Source organism: Gorilla gorilla, chromosome 4 (genome assembly GCF_029281585.2).
Source record: "Gorilla gorilla gorilla isolate KB3781 chromosome 4, NHGRI_mGorGor1-v2.1_pri, whole genome shotgun sequence".
Classification (NCBI taxonomy): Eukaryota; Metazoa; Chordata; class Mammalia; order Primates; family Hominidae; genus Gorilla; species Gorilla gorilla.
In genome coordinates, this window is record NC_073228.2 from 141,927,303 (window position 1) to 141,948,254 (window position 20,952).

Below are 20,952 nucleotides of genomic sequence, written 5' to 3' on the forward strand. Positions count from 1 at the left end.
CTGTCTCAAGGAAAAAAAAAAAAAAAAAAGTAAGAAGGCGCTCCCAATGGATATACAAATAATTATCAGTTCATTCAATTCCATCAACAAGCACTTAGTAAATGCACAGTACCTGTGAGAAAACCAGGCCAACAAGCATTTCAAGGTTACCAAAAAAGGAAGGTTGAAAATAGCCTCACACTAACCCAGCTCTAAAAAGACAAATAATTCAAAACCACCCTTTAATGTCTGTCTCTCTAAACAGGTGCACCCCAGTTAATGTTAATAGTCTGCATTACTACTGGTAATGATTCTGGCTACCATTTTAGATTATCAGATCCTTCAAAGTAAACGCCCAACTTTTTTCACTGATTAGAAGGCGAAACGGGGAACCAAATGAAATAATCCACCGTCTTTCTGAAAGTCAGTTTGATTTTAACTGATTACAAACAAAAAGGGCTTAACAGTTCCCCACTGCGCAAATGTGCCAACCGATTCCTACAACCTCATCTAGGAAACCAGGCGTGCCACGTGAACCCTAATGCTATACAAAGTGTCCCTCTCCAGCCTGGCCTATGCAGAGCGCATTCTAGACAAGGCCCCAGTGCACCAACAGCCCAATTTTGGCTATATTCTCTGAGCGATTTAAGGAAGTCCGCAACCACTCATCTCACGTGACCTTAAAAAGGGGCGCAGTTGAGCCCAGAATAAAACACACTCCTTTTTCTTCTACATCAACTTCACTGCCCAGCATGAAGGAAGTGGGCGGGGAAGAGGCGCAGCGCCAGCGGGCAGGAGAGGTCAGCAAAGAAACGTGGGGTGTCGCGCCATCTACTCTGGTGGGGCTGGAGGTGAGGGGCACGCCCGCTCAACTGCACTGCAGCCGCTGCAAATCCAAGGCTGCCACACCCCCCGGCAGCCAGGGACACGGCTTCATCTTCCTCTTTCTCCAGCGGAAAGGGGGCCCTCTCCACGGAACGCCCCACCTGCTGGAGTCCTCCACATCCCGAAACGCTACGCCCGGGAGCAGGCGCGGGTGGCAGGCGGCGCCGGGGGGCAACAGGAGGGGAAGGGCCGCGGCGACCTGCAACCCGCGCATGCGCAGATCCGGGTACCCGCCCGTTTACCTACCGTTGGAACCGCGATGCCCCGTTCCCTGGCCGCGGCCGCTTCTCCAGGACCCGCGGCGACGGCAAGAGGGCGAGAACTGAGGCCCCAAGTGGCTCCGCGGCCAAGAAGCCTCTTCCTGGGGCGGCCGCTGACGGGAGGTTAAAGCTACGGCTGTGGCGCGGGGCCAGCCCGGTAAGCGACCCCCCGGATACCCCCGGCGGTGGTGGCGGCGGAGATGCGGAACAGGGGGAGGGAGTGGCGACAGAGGCGGCGGCTGAGGTGCAGAGCCTCCCTAACGGCGAGCGGGAGGAGAGCGGCTGGCGGGCGGAGGCCGGGCCGGACGTGACGTGCGTGGGAGGGGGCGGGGCGGGCCGCTGGTGGGGGCGGGGCGGCGAGGGTCCCCACCCCCACAGCATTCCGGGCAGCGGCCCTGTGTCCTGCAAGCTTGAGGACTGCGGTTCCTCTCCCACCAATTGGGGTCCTGAGTTAGGGTGCGAGCAGCCAGGCGCCATCCCGGGGCGGGTTGTGGGGTCCTCGGTATGGGGAGGTTGGGAAACAGAGAGGACACTGGGGAGAGGAAAGATAAAGGGAAAATCCGGAACACAGAGATCGCTTCTGGTCTCTGCGGAGGAAGCCAGGTTCCCAGGGCGCCCATATCCAGGTGAGGAGCACAGAGACCTGAACCGAAAACCGCTGGGGGAGACCTAAGCGGTGACTCCGGTTCCCATTCCCAGAGATGTGAGTTAGATCCGGGACCACGGGGCTGCACCTGCGTCCTGCCCGCCCCCACCCTACCCCTTCACCTCAGGACCTGACCTAGACTCCAGAGAGAACAGTAAGGCTTCGGTGCCTTAGTCTGGGACTGTGGAAGTCGATAGGCTGCGGGCTCACAGGGAGCTTCATATGCTAAAATCAGCCAGCTGCGGAGGCAGAGCTGAAAGGAGGCAGAAAGAATGAGCTCTCTGAACTTGCATGGCTACCCAGACCATCCCTACAACTCCCTTGAGCTCACAAGGGTATGAATATTCAGCCAATCTCTTCTTTGTTAAAGTCTGTTAAGGGCTTTGAGATCTTCCATTTGGACTCCTTGACGGCCGGTAGATCAACACCTGCACAAAAAATAGCAGCCACCACAATTCAGTTGTCCCTTACCTGCCTGAGCTGGAAGTTAGTAACTTGGAAAATGTAAAACAAGAACCCTCATAGAACTTGGGACAAGATTTGAAAAAAATAAAGTTACCCTATGAAGTGATCTGTAAATGGGCTACAGAGGCCACAGTGTCTCCCACATTTCATCAGAGAGAGTAAAGCATGTGTAACCTAAGTGTCACATACCCAGTTAATGCTGTCATAACCGAAGGGTGGGGTCCACAAAGAGTCTAAAACCAGAAGAATCTGAATAAGAATGTTCTATGAGGCTCCCAGGAACTCCGTCCAGGAATGAGGCAACTGATTCTAATGACCAGAACCAACACTTACTCTCAGGGCAGTTAAATCTTAATTCAGATTCACTCACTCATTCAACAGATACTTAGTGAATGCTTACTATGTTCTAGTCTCTTAAGATACGTCAGTAAATCCCTGCCTTCGTGGAGTTTATATCCTAGCAAACCTAAATTCTGGATCTCCGTTAAGAGCATACAAAGGCCCATACTCTGATTCCAAACTCAGCTAGTAGCCTTTCCATCATTCAGGGAGTCTCTCAAATAAATCTACATACCCAATAAGAAGCGATTGTCCAAGGCATATAACTAGGACTAGTTATACTAGCTGTACAGTTTTTGTCAATAAATTCATATCATGGTTTACAAATCGGACACTGTTCACTGGGTTGAATTGTTTTATCCGAATTAATTTCTCAGAGCCTATTTAAACTTGAGCGAAGTGAAATAAAAGTTTCCAAATCTGCCAAACAGGATCAACAGAGCCTGATTTCAGAGCAGCCCAGTGAAGATGCAGTCTGTGCATTTAGCCTTGTATCTCTCTTTAAATATCTTAAATGAAAGCTTTACCTGTGATTCCATGCTTGGAGAACAGGAGTAATATGATTGCTTCAAAAGCTTTATCATAAGTGCGTAAAAGTCTTGAGAGTAAATCCGAAGAGAGTTAAAAACCTCCTCGGCCTGCCCCACATATGCAACACAGGCTCTTGTTGACATAACTGACTGTAATACATACTTTGCTCTGAGTATGAAACCTAAGATGTAAGCTCCCAGAGGGAAGGATTCCCTTGCCTTTTTTTTTTTTTTTTTTTTTTTTTTTGGTGAGACAAGGTCTTGCTCTGTCACTCAGGCTGGGGTCCAGTGTCTGGATTATGGCTCAATACAGCCTCAACTTCCTGGCCTCCAGCAGCATTCCTACCCTAGTCTCCTGAGTAGCTGGGACTACAGGGACATGCCACCATGCCTGGCTAATTTAAAAATTTTTTTAGAGATGGGTTTCCCTATGTTGCCCAGGCCTCTCTTGAACTCCTGGCCTCAAGTGATCCTCCCACCTCAGCCTCCCAAAGTGCTGTGATTACAGGCGTGAGCCACCGTGCCCGGCCTCCCTTGCGCTTTTATACCCTACCCACAAAGTATGGGATCTCAAAAAACAAATGAATTGATCAATGACCATTTTCCCCCTCAAAAACTGCAGAACATATTCTTGGAAGATATATTCTCTAGATCCTACTTGATAATATAAAAACAGTATGTTCAACATAGGGGCCACATGGGCTATAATTCAAAACAAACACTTTTATTTTGTATCTTTTGCCATGCCTTTCAATTTGTGCAGTGGGAGTAGATCTGTCATGTACCTAATTGAAAACTCAGGCAGGTTCCATGAGTTTTTAGGGGTTCTGTGGTCTCCGTAGGAATAGAGTCCTGTAGTCATTGAGTCACAAAGAGTGAAATGTTTTCCTCTTTTTCAACTCGGAACAGTTGTCTCATTGCTTGCCCTAAAGAGGGGACCATAGTCATCTTTAACCTGCCTAGTCTTTCTCCTCCCGGCTTAACTAACCATAACCAAATCTGGGGAAGGCAGGGAGAAAAAGGAGCAGGAAAGTTGTTAACTTTGTATGATGGTTTGACATTCCCTGGGCATGGTAGATGCTTAAAGCTGACTTTTTTTTCATGGATACCTCAGAGACCACCACCATCCCCCTTCTCTGGTGGTTTCTCCCCCATAATTCTATTGGTCTAAGCGTAAAGCTATTTTGGCAGTTATTTACTTCTTTCCACGCACCTCCAACGACTTGTCTGTTGAAACCTGGGCATCTCTGTAAAGGCCCTGTCAGGTAGGATCTGAGATGACTCTCACACTCGTCCATTTGCAAGTGACCCTTTATTGTGGGACAAGGTTGTGCACTCTGTACCCTAGGGGGTGCCATTCACATCATTCTCACTGTAGTTCTGTATGTTATTTATTTTAATGTTTCTCCAGCAGGTGGCAGTAAAGTGTTTTGTCCAAACTAAATTACAACGACTACTTCCCAATAGATGGAAGCAAAGCGTCTGGACGAAGGAGAGCTTTTTTCTCATGGTGCTGCTGTGTTAGCCTAGTGACAGCTCTGTATGGCCCACACCTGGTCCACAGGAAGCTCTCAGGCACCTCTTGCCCGAACAAACTTGGGAGTACAGGCTAATCCCAGTGCAGATTCAACATTCCTCTACTCTGCTGCCAAAACAGCCGCCAGCCTGTGGGAGTCAGACACAGGCCCACGGTGCCCCTCAGACTGCAGGAGGCACAAGTCAAGTGCTCTGAGCAGCTCCATTGAAGGCCCACTCCCTCGACTTGAGGTAAAAGGCAGGCAGGCACCTGTGGTAAGAATCACAGCTCACCAGCAACAGTCTCCAAAGACATTGCCCTCAATAATTCTGGTTTGGCCTTTTATAACTAAATAACTGAGTATTTAATCTACCTGCTTTGTCTAAATCCTCTGAAATTTCTAGAGGGGGTCTATCTCAGAAATTACTTTAGTTTTTTGGTGGATGGAGGGAAGAAGATGGTTTCTTTTGTAATAATCTTGTTGCTTCAGTTAAAACGGTGGTTCTCAACTGCGACAATTTTGGGGGACCATGTGTGCAGACATTTTGGGGTTTTTTTTAAACTTTTTTTTTCCTTCTGAATTCAGGATCTGCTGAATACAGACATTTTTGATTGTCACCACTGGAGAGGTGCTATTGGCTGGTGGGAGAAGGTCAAGGATGCTGGTAAACATCCTTTACGGCACAGGACAGCCCCTACAGCAAAGAACAGCAATTCTGTTTGTTACAGAGATGAGAGAATACCTCACTAAAAGAATACTTCAAAATTACATCACTTTTTCTTCTTTTTTCCTACAAATTCTTTACCTGTAGATGGAAACGTCACATTTCAATATATCAATAGAGTCAAAAATAGCATTTGCAATAGCTATTTGGCCAGGATGAGAAGTGACTGGTATAGACCAATCCTTTGTGTTTCCAAGACTCCCTCTGGAGATGAGGCCATGCCAGGAAAATTACTACTTGAGATAAAATTGTTATTTATTTGCAAGATGACTTTTAAGCCCGGAAAACAAGCATTCTATCCAGCTTATCTGAACAGAGGCATTATGCCTCTCAGAAGTAAGGTCATGAATCACATCACTGTGGAAGGAATATATCTTTGCTACAACCTGGACTGCATTCTAGATGCCAGGGAGGACCTCAGCATATCTGCCTCCCCAAGGTCACCAGTGTCACTGGAATGAGACTTGAAGTCGGGAAGTAGCTGTCTCTGCAGTTACTTTACAGATGGCTAATAATGCCCTCATTATTCACAGAGAATGCAAATGGGTTCTTCCATCCTTTACATGAGTTTGACTGAATTCACCTCTTCCAGATGTAGCAGGATGTTGAGCCCTTCCCTTGCACCATCAGTAAGGAAACTTTTAATCGGGTGTTTTCCTTACCGTTACTGATCTCCCTGAGCAAGGCTGTTTGAGGACTGGGATATAGATTAACTTGTGTTCAGTCAAGGCTGCCTTGTCTTTCTTAATACGATGTTAATAAGAAACGAGCCACCCTAGCCAGAAAAGCCAAAAAGATATATTCTATCCCCACCAATTCTATCACTTAAAAGTAAAATAGATAAAACAAACATTCCAAGTTCCAGTTCTAGCCCTGTTACTAGCCTTTTGACTCTGGTCAAGTTACTTAACTTAGTTTGTACCTTAGATTCCCCATTAGTCAAATAGGGAAACAGACTTAAATGAATTGGTATGCATAGAAGTGCTTTATTAGCCATATATAATTTTTTCAGTTCCCTCTCCTATACTGCATTCAGAGGCCTAGAGAACAACCTGAAAATGTCTTGCTTTCATATCTGGATTTTTATTGCTAGGAATGAGGCCCGGTGTGAACACCTTTCTTGACAGAAGTTGCCAAATCTTTGTCTATCTATTTGTAAATGAAAACCAAGAACCACTAAGAATTCCCCCAAACTCTCGGTGCTGGTTTTAAGATCTTCTGAGCCTTGTAAGTTACAGTAAATACAAGCACATCTCTTCCCCAATTAGAAGCATATTTACACTGCCCATTTGTAGAACAAGACATGACTGTAAATACAGATAGGAAGCCATCATTACATGCAGTCTTGTGTGCAGGGAAAAACAAGTGCATATGGAGATGAGATTGTGACTACTCTTGATTCTCACACAGCAGTAAAATGCTATCAAATTCAGTCAAACTCAGCTAATGAATTTTCTCCTTGAGGTAGTCTCCTCTACTGGGAAGAAAGGAAGAACTAAAAACACATCAAATTTAAATCTCCTAGTAAAAGAGAAGCAACTCACCATTAGAGAGATGTATTGCTGGCTCTTCCAAGAAATGGAGTGGAAATCTTTCTGTGCCACTTTGCCCAGGACCATTGTGCCAGTGTGCAAGAATGTGTGTTTTTCATAAACAGAAAAATATCACTAGCTGCAAAGAGAAGAAACTGTTCCAGGGTGTACAAATCCCACGCCAACCTCCAAAATAATGGCAAATACTGTTCTGATCTTAGCAACCCAGAATAACCTTTGTGCCATTTATTTATTCAACACATATTTCTTGGGCAGCTATTATGGGTCAGGCACTGTGCTAGGGGATATGATCATGATCTCTGCCCTGGAAAAGCTTCATCTTACATATCTCTGGAATAAAATCTTTTGGTGGAATAGAACCAAAGTTAACATAATGTAGATTTCAGCTTCTATATTCACTCATATAGCCACTGGTGCCAGTCACATCCAGTTTGGAGAGCTGGAACAATTAACAGTAAGTCTCATCTTTGCCAAGTCCACATATTTGGCCTGATAACTCAGAATTCAGTGTATGACAATAATGTAGGCCAATACTATCATCAGCTATAAGACTAATTTGTTTTGGTTTCTTTATTAAATTCCTATAATCAGCTAGATATTTTTTCCACAATCAGAACTTTTATTGTTAAAAATAAATAAATAACAAAGAATAAATATCCCTTTCTCTTCTTCCCTCTGCCTGTATCCATATAGGGGAAAGAAAAAACTGCTCTGAGATTCAGTGAGATTATGACCTTCACAAAATCATGAACTTTCTGCTGCCTTTTTAACCAGAAATCTAGGCAGGAGGGTCTCACCATTTTGCATACCCTACCTGTTCCTTAGAGGCTCTAGGCTTTTGAGCCTTCCTATCATTTGACCAGCCAAGTTGCTTCTCAGCACCTTTTTTTTCCCCTTTGAGTCAGGGTCTGGGTCCAGTGGCCCAATTATAGCTCACTGCAGCCTCAGTATCCCAGGCTCAAGCAATCCTCCCACCTCAGCCTCCCAAGTAGCTGGGACTACAGGCATGTGCCACCATGCCCAGCTTTTTTTTTTTTTTTCTTAGAGACGTATTATCACTACATTGCCCAGGGTGGCCTCTAACTCCTGGGCTCAAGAGATCCTCCCACCTCGGCCTCCCAAAGTGCTGGGATTACAGGCACGAGCCACCATGCCTAGCCTTCAGGCACCTTCCACTCAGATTACATTTTCTGTGGCAAACTGACAACGCCAATGTTTGCAGATTGCAGTCTAACTACAGCTGTATTTTTTGCCAAACATTTACACCTAACTACTCTTTTCCACTAGAGTATATAACAATTTACAGAAGCATTTAATGTTTTCTGAATCCCCAAGCTCATCAGCAGAGAAGCTCCAAAACATGAAGGTGTACATCCCTATTTTAGGCCTTCATAGAAAGAAACCAACCTGGCCGGCACGGTGGTTCAAGCCTGTAATCCCAGCACTTTGGGAGGCCGAGGCAGGCAGATCACGAGGTCAGGAGTTCAAGACCAGCCTGACCAACATAGTGAAACCCCATCTCTACTAAAAATACAAAGTTAGCCAGGCGTAGTGGCGCATGCCTTTAATCCCAGCTACTGGGAAGGCTGAGGCAGGAGAATCGTTTGAACCCAGGAGGCAGAGGTTGCAGTGAGCCGAGATTGCACCACTGCACTTCAGCCTGGCAACAGAGCGAGACTCTGTCTCAAAAAAAAAAAAAAAAAAGGCCGGGCACGGTGGCTCAAGCCTGTAATCCCAGCACTTTGGGAGGCCGAGGTGGGCCGATCACAAGGTCAGGAATTCCAGACCAGCCTGGCCAATATGGTGAAACGCTGTCTCTACTAAAAATATAAAAAAAAATTAGCTCGGCATGGTGGTGCATGCCTGTGATCCCAGCTACTTAGGAGGCTGAGGCAGGAGAATTGCTTGAATCTGGGAGGCGGAGGTTACCGTGAGCCGAGATCGCGCCACTGCACTCCAGCCTGGGCGACGGAGACACCGTCTCAAAAACAAAACAAACAAAAAAGAAGGAGATAATAGAATGGAGGGAAGACAATATTCAAAGAAATAGTGGCTGAACATTTTCCAGAATTGAAGGTAAATATCCTAAATTCTGGAAGACCAAAACTTGCCATGCTGAAAAGTATAAAATGCACACATAAAATTTAGTACCCAGAGAGAAAGGGGATCTTAAAATTAGGCAGCAAGAAAAGACATTAGGCCGGGCACAGTGGCTCACGCCTGTAATCCCAGCACTCTGGGAGGCCAACATGAGCAGATTGCCTGAGGTCAGGAGTTCGAGACCAGCCTGACCAACATGGCAAAACCCTGCCTCTACTAAAATTACAAAAATTAGCTGGGTGTGGTGGCACACGCCTGTAATCCCAGCTACTCGAGAGGCTAAGGCAGGAGAATCACTTGAACCTGGGAGGCAGAGGTTGCAGTGAGCTGAGATTGCGCCACTGCACTCCAGCCTAGGCAACAGAGCAAGACTCCATCTCAAAAAAAAAAAAGAAAAGAAAAGACACTAATCTTCAAAGAAAAGATAATTTGGCTGACAGCTGCCCTTTCAATAGTAACAATAGAAGCCAAATGATACTGCAGTGTATCTTCAAAATGTTAAGAGAAAATTACCATCTTCCAGAAGGAAGATCCAAAATGCGAGAAGTAATGGTGAACAAAGAAAATTGTTTGCATGTTTGCTGTAAATCTAAACACTATCCAAAATAATGGCAACAATATCTAAATTCTACTATTGTTCAATAATTTTACATATACTATTGTGAGAGGGTAAATTAAAGTATTAGAAGGCTTTGTATTGTTTAAGAGGAGGCTAAATAAGTCTATAATTTGTTGAGTTAAATATACATGTTAAAATTTCTACATAATCAGTACAAGAAATTAAACAGTATATATAACTTCCAGTTTATTAGGGGGATAAAATAAAATAGGAAGATCTTAATTTTAAAAATGGATAAAAAATGTTTAAGGAGGACAAATAGTAAAACATTAGATAGCAGAAATAAATTCAAATATGAGTAATTACAATCAGTGTAAATATATTAATTCCTAATTAAAAGTCAAAGAGCTGGGCATGGTGGTTCACACCCATAATCCCAGCACTTTGGGAGGCCAAGGCAGGAGGATTGCTTAAGACCAGGAGTTTGAAACCAGCCTGGGGAACATAGCAAGACCCCATCTCAAAAAAAAAAAAATTTGGCGTGGGGGGTGGTACTGAGACAGGAGAATCACCTGAACCTGAGAATTCAAGCCTGCAGTAAGCACCACCGCACTCCAGCCTGGGCGGCAGAGCAAGACCCTGTCTCAAAAAAAAAAAAAATATTAATAGCCAGGCACAGTGGTTTGCACCTGTAATCCCAGCTAGTCAGGAGGCTGAGGCAGGAGGATTTTTTGAGCCTGGAAGTTCAAGGTTACAGTGAGCTATGACTGCACCACTGCACGCCAGCCTGCACAACAGGGGAAGACCCTGAAGTTCATAGCTGCATTTTTTATATTGGTGAAAAAAATGGAAACTCAAGCTCAGGTAGATAGCAATGATAGAATGATGAATGATTAATACAGTATGGTATCTTCATACCATGTAAACAATGAAAATGAACAAACTACAGCTACAAACAACAATATGATGAATCACAAAAATAAATGAAAGAAGCCAGACACAAATACTGTATGAATCCGTTAAAAACAGTTCAAAAGCAGGGAAAACTAAACTATCATTTTAGAAGTCAGAATTGTGGTTAAGGAGGGAAGTCTTTTTGAGGAAGGAAGAAATCAATAATAAGGAGGGGTCACGAGAAGATATTCCATTTCTTAACCTAGGGGGAAGTTGCACGTATATGTTCACCTAGGGACAATTCAGTGAGCTGTACTCATGATCTGTATACTTCTCCATATGTATTTTATATTTCAAAAAGTTTAAAAATAAAAACTAGCTCCTTAAGTTTTTAAGTTTTTTCTTCAATTGAAATTAAATATAACAGTGTTTCCCAAAAAAACAAAACTAAATCATCATGTTTAGGGATACAAATTAGGGGAAAAACTTAAAAAAAAAAAAAGCCAGGAAGTGACTAACATAGACATCATGATACTGGTTCTGGTTCTTCTGGGAAGGAGGGGCAAGAGTTCGTGGAGACACAAAAATAAGAATGCTCTTATTCTTGATATGAGCTGTGGTGGTTACATGGGTGTTTCCTTTGTATTAAATTGACCAGGGGCCAGGCGCGGTGGGTCATGCCTATAATCCCAGCACTTTGGGAGGCTGAGGAGGGTGGACCACCTGAAGCCAGGAGTTCAAGACCAGCCTGGCTAACATGGTGAAACCCTGTTTCTACTAAAAATACAAAAAGTAGCCGGGTGTGGTGGCGCATGCCTGTAGTCCCAGCTACTCGGGAGGCTGAGGCAGAAGAATCACTCGAACCCAGGAGGTGGAGGTTACAGTGAGTCGAGATCGTGCCACTTCATCCCAGCCTGGGCAACAGAGCCAGACTCCATCTCAAATAAAAAAGAACAACAACAAAAAAAGAAATTGACCAGGCCAGCAAGAATCACTTGAGGCCAGGAATTGGAGACCGGCCTGGGCACCATAGTGAGACCCTGTCTCTATAAAAAATAAAATTAAAAATTAGCCAGGCATGGTAACACACTTGTAGTCCCAGCTACTCAGGAGGCTGAGGTGGGAGGATTGCTTGAGGCCAGGTCAAAGCTGCAGTGATCCATGATTGTGCCACTGCACTCCACCCTGGGTGACAGAGAGAGACCCTGTCTCAAAAAATAAATAATAAATAAGAATAAATTATTGACCTGTGTTTACCTTGTTTAGGCATTATTCTTTTTTTTCTTTCTTTCTTTTTTTTTTTTTTTGAGACAGAGTCTTGCTCTGTCACCAGGCCGAAGTGCAGTGGCGCAATCTCGGCTCACTGCAACCTCCACCTCCCAGCTTCAAGCAATTCCCCTGCCTCAGCCTCCCAAGTAGCTGGGACTACAGGCGCATGCCACCACACCCGGCTGATTTTTTGTATTTTAGTAGAGACAGGGTTTCACCATGTTGGTCAGATTGGTCTTGAACTCCTGACCTCGTGATCCGCCTGCCTCGGCCTCCCAAAGTGCTGGAATTAGAGGCCACCACACCCGGCCTCTTTTTTTTCTTTTTTTAACAGAAATGGGATCTCTCTCTGTTGCCCAGGCTGGTCTCAAACTCCTGGGCTCAAGCAATCCTTTTGCCTCACCTTCCCAAAGTGCTGGGATTACCAGGTATGAGCCACCATACCCAGCCAGGACATTTTCTATATGAATATTGCACAATAAAAAGGGGGGTATTTTGGTATTTTTATTAGAGAAAGTGTCTCACTCCATCTCCCAGGCTGGAGTACAGTGGCTCCATTATAGCTCATGGTAGCCCAGAACTCCTGGGCTCAAGTGATCCTCCCACCTCAACCTCCTGTGTAGCTGGAACTATAGGCACATGCTGTCACACCTAGCTTTTTTTATGTATTTTTTATTTTTTTGGTAGAGACAAAGTCTTGCTATGTTGCCCAGGCTGGTCTTGAACTCCTGGCCTCAAGCAATCCTCCCACTTCAGCCTCCCAAAGTGCTAGGATTACAAGCATGAGCCACTGCACCAGCCTAAAAAAGATATTTTAAAGTAACCTTTTAAAAAAAGATAATAGGCCGGGCGCTGTGGCTCACGCCTCTATTCCCAGCACTTTGGGAGGCCAAGGTGGGTGGATCACCTGAGGTCAGGAGTTCGAGACCAGCCTGACCAATGTGGTGAAACCCAGCCTCTAATAAAAATACAAAAATTAGCCAGGCATGGTGGCACACGCCTGTAATTCCAGCTACTCAGGAGGCTGAGGCAGGAGAATCACTTGAACCCAGGGGGCGGAGGTTGCAGTGACCCGAGATCACACCATTGCACTCCAGCCTGGGCGACAGAGCAAGATTCCATCTCGAAAAAAAAAAACACAGATAATATAAGACAATGTCTTCATGATCCTTAAATAAAACACAACCTTTTCACGGTAAAGTAAGGATTGATAAATTCAGCTATTTTACATTTGACACCATTAAAAAAGTGAAAGTTCAAGCCAAAAGACTGGAAAAGTTAGCTACAAAACATTCAACCCAAAAAGGACTACTATCTACATGATATAGAGAACTTCTGGAAATAAATTTTAAATTTTTTAAAAAGACAATCTAATATGAAATTACAAAAATAAACTTTTTATAGGGATTGCATCATAAAAGGAAATCCAAATGGCCAACACATGTATGAAAAATAACCACATTAGTAATCAGGGAAACGCAAACTAAAAAATACAACTTTACATCCACCATAATAAACTCACCAGCATGGCCAAAATTAGTAAGTCTGATAGTATCAAGTGATGTGGAAGAGCAGAATCTCTTTCACTGCTAGTAGCAGTGTAAATTCTAAAATTGAAAACATAATATCTCTAGAACTAAACAATTCCACTCCTGAGTATATACTCTGGAGATCTGTGTGCACAAAGGTAGCAGAATATAGGTATAAAAATGTTCACATCTGCATTAATTCTAATAGTCCAAAAATGGAAACAAAACACTCCAGCCACAGAAGGATAGACCATACAAGGAAATACATACAACAATGAGAAAAGAATGAGGCCAGGCATGGTGGCTCATACCTGTAATCCTAGCCCTTTGGGAGACTGAGGCAGGCAGATCACTTGAGCTCAGGAGTTCGAGACAAGCCTGGGTAACATGGCAAAACCCTATCTCTACAAAAAATACAAAAATTAGCCAAGCACAGTGGCACACACCTGTAATCGCAGCTACTCAGGAGGCTGAGTGGGAGGATCGTTTGAGCCTGGGAGGCAGAGGCTGCAGTGAGCCAAGACTGTACCATTGCACTTCAGCCTGGGCAACAGAGCCAGACCCCATCTCAAAAACAAAAAAAGAAAAAAAGGATGAATAAACTTAGACCTACAGGTAACCGCATTGTTGAATCATAGCAATAAAGAAGGTAAATAAAATACAAAAGAAACCTACAGAATGGCTCTTTTATAAAGTTCAAAATCAGACAAAACTAGTCAGAGGTACGTACACAGGTGGTAAAATTACAAACAGTGGCCAGACACAGTGGCTCACACCTGTAATCCCAGCACTTTGGGAAGCTGAGGCAGGTGGAGGTACTAAAAATACAAAAATTAGCCAGGCATGGTGGTGGGTGCCTGTAATCCCAGCTACTCTGGAGGCTGAGGCAGGAGAATCACTTGAACCCAGGAGGCAGAGGTTGCAGTGAGCCAAGATGGCACCACTGCACTCCCACTTGGGCAACAAGAGTGAAATTCCATCTCAAAAAAAAAAAAAATTACAAAGAGTATGATGTGGTTTGGCTGTGTCCCCACCCAAATCTCATCTTGAATTCTCACATGTTGTGGGAGGGATGCAGTGGGAAGTAATTGAATCACGGGGGCAAGTCTTTCCCATGCTGTTCTCGTGATAGTGAATAAGGCTCACACGATCTGGTGGTTTTTATAAGGTGGAGTTTCCCTGCACAAGCTCTCTCTTTGCTTGCTGCCATCCACGTAAGATGTGACTTGCTCCTCCTTCCTTTGACCATGATTGTGAGGCCTCCCCAGGCATGTGGAACTGTTAAGTCCAATAAACCTGTTTCTTTTGTAAATTGCCCAGTCTCTGGTATGTCTTTATCAGCAGCGTGAAAATGTACTAACACAGAGTAGTAACTGCCAAGCAACTGATTGCTGTAAAAGTCAGGATGGTGATTTATCTCTAAGAAGAGAGAGGCGGTATGTGACAGACAAGAGCCACAAGGCGAGCTTTGAGGAAGGGGCATTGTCTATTTTCTCTTTCCCTAATTGGATGGTGGCTACACAGGTGTTTCCTTTAGAATTTTTCTTTTTGTGCATTTCTGTTTTCTGTCTTTCTTGTATATGTTTTCATTTTGGAATTTTAAAAGTTGGAAACAACAGGAAGTGTAAGTGGTAGTCTCTGGCCTTAGTTTGCTCCTGAAACTCAATTTGGAGCTACTGATAAATGCTGAATTAATGTCCAGAAAATACATTTAATTCAGTAGTTTAATACTATTATGAGACATTATTACTATATCAGAATAAGGGTATTTCTTCTTTTCTTTTTTTCTTTTCTTTTTTTTTTTGAAATGGAGTCCCACTCTGTCACCCAGGCTGGAGTACAGTGGCACAATCTCAGCTCACTGCAATCTCTGCCTCCCGGGTTCAAGGAATTCTCTGCCTCAGCCTCCCGAGTAGCTGGGATTACAGGCACCCACCACCACGCCCAGCTAATTTTTGTATTTTTAGTAGAGACGGGGTTTCACCATTTTGGCCAGGCTGGTCTTGAACTCCTGACCTCATGATCCACCTGCCTCGGCCTCCCAAAGGGCTGGGATTACAGGCGTGAGCCACCGTGCCCAGCCACTTCTTTTCACTTGCTCAGAAAGCAACTCAAACTTGACAGATATGGAGTGAGCTATCTGTAGAGAAGAAACAAAAGAACAATCATTTTTAGTTGGGGGGCAGAACAAGCATGTGGCAAAGTACTACATAAAGATGGCTAGCGTAGGCAGAATAATGATGTCCCAAAGATGCCCACATTCAGACCGGGCGCAGTGGCTCACACCTGTAATCCCAGCACTTTGGGAGGCCGAGGCGGGTGGATCATGAGGTCAGGAGATCAAGACAATCCTGACTAACAGGATGAAACCCCACCTCTACTTAAAAAAAAAAAATTAGTAGGGCATGGTAGCACACGCCTGTAGTCCCAGCTACTCAGGAGGCTGAGGCAGGAGAATTGCTTGAACCCGGGAGGCAGAGGTTGCAGTGAGCTAAGATCACACCACTGCACTCCAGCCTGGTGACAGAGCAAGACTCCATCTCAAAAAAAATAAATGAAGATGTCCACATTCTATTCCCTAGAACCTGTGAATATGTTACGGCACATAACAAATGGGAAAAAAGGTTATAGGCAGAATTAAAGTTGCTCAACTGACCCAGAGATGGGGAAATTATCCCGGATTATCTGGGTGGGCCCACTGTAATCACACAGGCCTTGATAAATGGAAGAGGAAGGCAGAAGACACTGGAGTGACTGGGTATGAGAATAACTCAATCTGCCATTGCTGGCTTTGAAAGTGAATGGAGGCCATGAACCAGGGAATGTGGACCACCTCTAGAAGCTAGGAAAGGCAAGCAAACAGATTCTTTCCTATAGACCCCTAGATATTCCTCTAGGGGCCTGATTTTAGCCCAGTGAGACCCACGTCAGACTTCTGACCTACAGAACTATAAAATAATAAATTTGTATTGTGTTTTTAAAAAATTTTAAATAACCTTTTTATTTTAGAATAACTTTAGGTTTACAGAAAAGTTGCAAAAGATAGTTCAGAGAGTTCCAAGTTTCCCCTAATGCTAGTACCTAATGCCTTTTAAAATAGAAAGAAAGAAAAAAGAAAGAAAGAAACCTAAAAAAACAAAAATCAAAACTCTAGAGCAGTTTTAGGTTTACAGAAAAATAAAGCAGAAAGTACGATTTCCCGTATACCCACTGCCCCACACATACAAATCTGTGTGTTTGAGCCACTAAGTTTGTGGTAATTTGTTATAGCAATTAAAAAACAAAACAAAACACTAATACAACGCCAAATGGCACTTTGGAGTACAGGGAAAGAGAGGTAGATAATTTAGAGATGCATATATACATGGTAAAACACTAAAGAAAAATAATAATCCAAAATTCAATATAATTGTTACTTATAGTGGAGGGTACAGAACTTATAGGTGTGACCCCGCACCCCTAGGACACAGTACACTAGCCTATAAGAGGCCTGTATGTGAACTAGAAAAAAGAATTGTTTTCTGAGCAGATAATTAGAAAAATGACATATCCACTGGGTAGGAACCAGCCCATGGACCCTCAGCCTAGCACCAGGTGGTGTCTTTGTACCCAAGGAAAAAGCTCCATTTTTTAGGAGGCAAATCCCTCTCCCCTTGGTAAGGCACCTTTGTGCAGTGGCCAAATTGTACCAGCATGTTGACCGACCCCTAGGACCTTCAGAGCTTTTGTAATATTCTAATTCTCAAGCCAAGTAGAAGGTATATGGGGTTTGTTTTTCATAAGTATTTTTCAAATTGTATATATGCATTACATGCTCTTTCTCATATATTCACAATATTTTAAAAAGTATTCAGCAATGTGATGAAATATAGTATCATTGTACCCCATGCAGACCTTTGCCACTACCTCAATGTCAGTCTCCTTCTGACTACAATCTAAAAATTAGAGAATTCTGAAGGACATTAGAGTGATACATTTCCTTTTTTTTTTTTTTTTTTTTTTAAGGCGAAGTCACTCCTTCGCTCAGGCTGGAGTGCAGTGGTGAGATCTTGGCTCACTGCAACCTCCTCCTCCCAGGTTCAAGTGATTCTTGTGCCTCAGCCACCCGACTAACTGGAGTTACAGGCGTGCGCCACCACGCCCAGCTAATTTTTGTATTTTTAGTAGAGACGGGATTTTACCATGTTGGCCAGGCTGGTCTCGATCTCCTGGCCTTAAGCAATCTGCCTGCCTGGGCCTCCCAAAGTGCTGGGATTACAGGCGTGAGCCACTGTGCCTGGCTTCAAAGTGATACATTTCTTGTTTTGTTTTTGGTTTTGTTTTTTCCTCAAGATAGAGTTTTGCGCTGTTGTTGCCCAGGCTGGAATACAATGACGTGATCTTGGCTCACTACAACCTCCGCCTCCCGGGTTCAAGCGATTCTCCTGCCTCAGCCTCCCGAGTAGCTGGGATTACAGGCATGCACCACTATGCCCAGCAAATTTTGTATTTTTAGTAGAGATGGGGTTTCACCATGTTGGTCAGGCTGGTCTTGAACTGCTGACCTCAGATGATCCACCCACCTCTTCCTCCCAAAGTGCTGGGATGACAGGCGTGAGCCACCGTGCCCGGCCTAGAGTGATACATTTCTTAACTCCATGAAACCTCTTTTCATTTGGAGTAAGTTACCAAGGAAAACAGGATTTTCCATCTGTCAGCCTCCATTCCTATCTTCAATAAGTAGTTTTGTCTGTTTTCTCACTCAGATATTGTCCACAGTGCTGGGAGCTAAATGTGCAAACTACAAAAAGTTTGTGGGCACTTATAACCCAAGAAAGCTTCCAAAACCTAAAGAAAAATTTCATTATTAGGGATCCAGAATATCTAATAAAATCCGACATGTTTGGCCAGGCACAGTGGCTCATGTCTGTAATCTCAGCACTTTGGGAGGCTGAAGTGGAAGGATTGCCTGAGACTAGGAGTTAGAGACCAACCTGGGCAACAAAGTGAGCCCTTTTCTCTACAAAAATAAAATAAAATAAATTTAAACATTAGCCCGGTGTGGTGGTATGTGCCCATAGTCCCAGCTTCTTGGGAGGCTTAGGTGAGGGGATCGCTTGAGTCCACAAGTTCAAGGCTACAGTAAGCTATGATCACTCAACTGTACTCCAGCCTGAGTGACAGAGTGGAGACCCTGCCTCAAAACAAATAAAAACAGGGCCAGGCATGGTGGCTCATGCCTGTAATCCTAGCACTTTGAGAGGCCGAGGCAGGCAGATCACCTGAGATGGGGAGTTCAAGACCAGCCTGACCAACATGGAGAAACCCTGTGCCTACTAAAAATACAAAATTGGCCAGGTGTGGTGATGCACACCTGTAATCCCAGCTACTCGGGAGGCTGAGGCAAGAGAATCCCTTGAACCCGGGAGGCGGAGGTTGCAGCAAGCTGAGATTGGGCCACTGCACTCCAACCTAGGCAACAAGAATGAAACTCCATCTCAAAACAAACAAACAGACAAAACATCTGACATGCCAACCTGAAAGGAAGCAAAGAGGCAGAAAGAACTTGGAAGGTTCTATGCCAGCCCCACCATCTTGGACTCGGAGATACTACAACTCAGAGATTGCCTTGCCTCTTCCAAAGAAGCCCAAGACCTTTCTTTTTTTAAAATAGAGGACCTTGGATAGGACAAGACTACAGAAACACCTGTTAACCTCTCCCATACTGTCTACTGTCTTCAGAAGGGGTCACTTGGGTTTATTGGTCCAAAAATCCAAGCCCCAGACCATGAAGTGAAAGTTTTGCTTCTTAAATATAAGCTCTTCCCACCCTTCCAGACCCAAGAACTGTCTCTACCCAACTATGATGTTGAGTCTAGACAAGTACTTACAGAGGGCCTTACAGATAGTCTAAATTCACATCTTCACCCTTCTGTTAAATTGTTTTTACAAATACAAAAATAATACATATTTGTTCCTGATTTTTGGCACCAAAAATTACAATACATAGTCATTAGGAAAATTCAAAGATTTAGAAGAATAAAGAAAAGCATATGTAGCATATTAGTGGGGGGGGGGGGAAGAATGAAAAGCAAAACTCTCACTTCACCCTAATCTTCCTCTACTTCCCCCAAAAGTAAACCTTCTGAAATATATCCTCTCAGACCTCTTTTCATACATTTATAAAATGTACACACACAATTATCTTTTTCTTAACATAAATAGGATCATAGTATAATACTCTAATATGCTTTTTACACATATTATTCCTTAGAAATAGATCCATATTAGTAAGTTTGTTTCTAGTTTTCACTATGAAAAACGGTGCTACAATATGTTTGTATACTCATGTATATTTGTGTAGAACAGATTCCTGGAAACAAAATTGTTTAGAATTAAAGAATAACACAGTTAAAATTTAATATATGTTACCAAACCTACCTCCAAAGAGGTGTTATAAAAATATATGAGAATGACTATTTGCTTAAACTTTCACCAAAAAGGGACTTTATGTATATTTTTAGCCAATCTAATGAGCAAAAACAATGGCACATGTTATTGAACTTGCATTTCTCTAATCACAAGTGCGGTTGAGTGTTATGCTTCCTGACCAGTTGTATTACTTAATCAGTGAATTCTCTGTCCATTTCCATTTCCTGTTTTTCTGATTGCAACGTCTTCATTTTCATCACAAAAGTAGCAACTATATATTGAGCATCTGACTGTGCTGGTCCCTACACTATGTATTTTTAAGTAAATTATTCCTTAAAACAACCCATTTTGCAGATGAGAAATGTGAGAACCATATAGAGAGGAAATTCAAACCCTGGTCTATTTTACTCTAAAACCTGCACATTCCCCACTATATCACTATACCAAAAAGCTTCATTTTACCTAAATGTGGTAGGACCAAAGGAAAGTGACTCACCCAAACACTCTGCCCTGTAGATGCCCCTTTCAGTCGGCAAGTATGGTAGGCTTTTTACCACCCTCTTCTTCCCTTCCAGAAAACAAGGTTGAAAACTGCCAAAAAAGTCTGTTCAGGCAAACTTGGCTGCCTATTATCTGTGTCCTTAGAGATAAAGAACCAGCCTTCAGTACAAGGGTCGAAGATAAAGAAAGTAGAAACACCAAGAAACACGGAGACCTTGGCCCCATTCCATCCATATCGCAGTCAAGGCAGCAGGCTGATGGCCTGACAAGTCAGCCAGGGTTTCCAGGCACCTCCCAACACCCTCCTGCTGTGCTATAATTAAAAAAAAAAAAAAAAAAAAAAAACCTGAGGCATGGCAAACTTTTAATCACAGGCATGAGTAACAAAGTTTAAGGTCTGGGTTTTTATAAAATCAAAATGATGGCCGGGCACAGTGGCTCACGCCTGTAATGCCAGCACTTTGGGAGGCCGAGGTGGGCGCATCATGAGGTCGGGAGATCAACACCATCCTGGCTAACACAGTGAAACCCCGTCTCTACTGAAAATACAAAAACAAAATTAGCAGGGCGTGGTGGCGGGCACCTGTAGTCCCAGCTACTCCGGAGGCTGAGGCAGGAGAAGGGCGTGAACCGGGGAGGCAGAGCTTGCAGTGAGCCGAGATCGCGCCACTGCACTCCAGCCTGGGCGACAGAGCAAGACTCAAAAAAAAAAAAAAAATCGAAATGATTATTTTATAATCCTTTTATTATATAATTCAGATTGAAAGGTGTTCCTAAGAATGTCACTTTTG

The 20,952-nt window shown here is 43.7% G+C and overlaps 1 protein-coding gene across 20 annotated transcripts in view; it reads right to left on the minus strand.

Annotated features, from left to right (window-relative positions):
• The window catches only part of FAM13B (family with sequence similarity 13 member B), a 115,326-nt gene extending 94,962 nt beyond the window's left edge, over window positions 1-20,364 (minus strand). For 7 of the 20 annotated variants that reach the window (XM_063706794.1, XM_055389100.2, XM_055389097.2 and 4 more), the window contains exon 1: window positions 1,111-1,250. The gene's annotated coding sequence lies outside the window, so the exon portion shown is untranslated. Of the gene's footprint in view, window positions 1-658; window positions 988-1,110; window positions 1,434-2,241; window positions 2,429-6,889; window positions 7,012-20,156 lie in introns of those variants that run through there. The other 13 variants (XM_055389098.2, XM_055389087.2, XM_055389094.1 and 10 more) reach the window with 11 other exon arrangements.
• Between the last annotated feature and the right edge of the window lie 588 nt (window positions 20,365-20,952).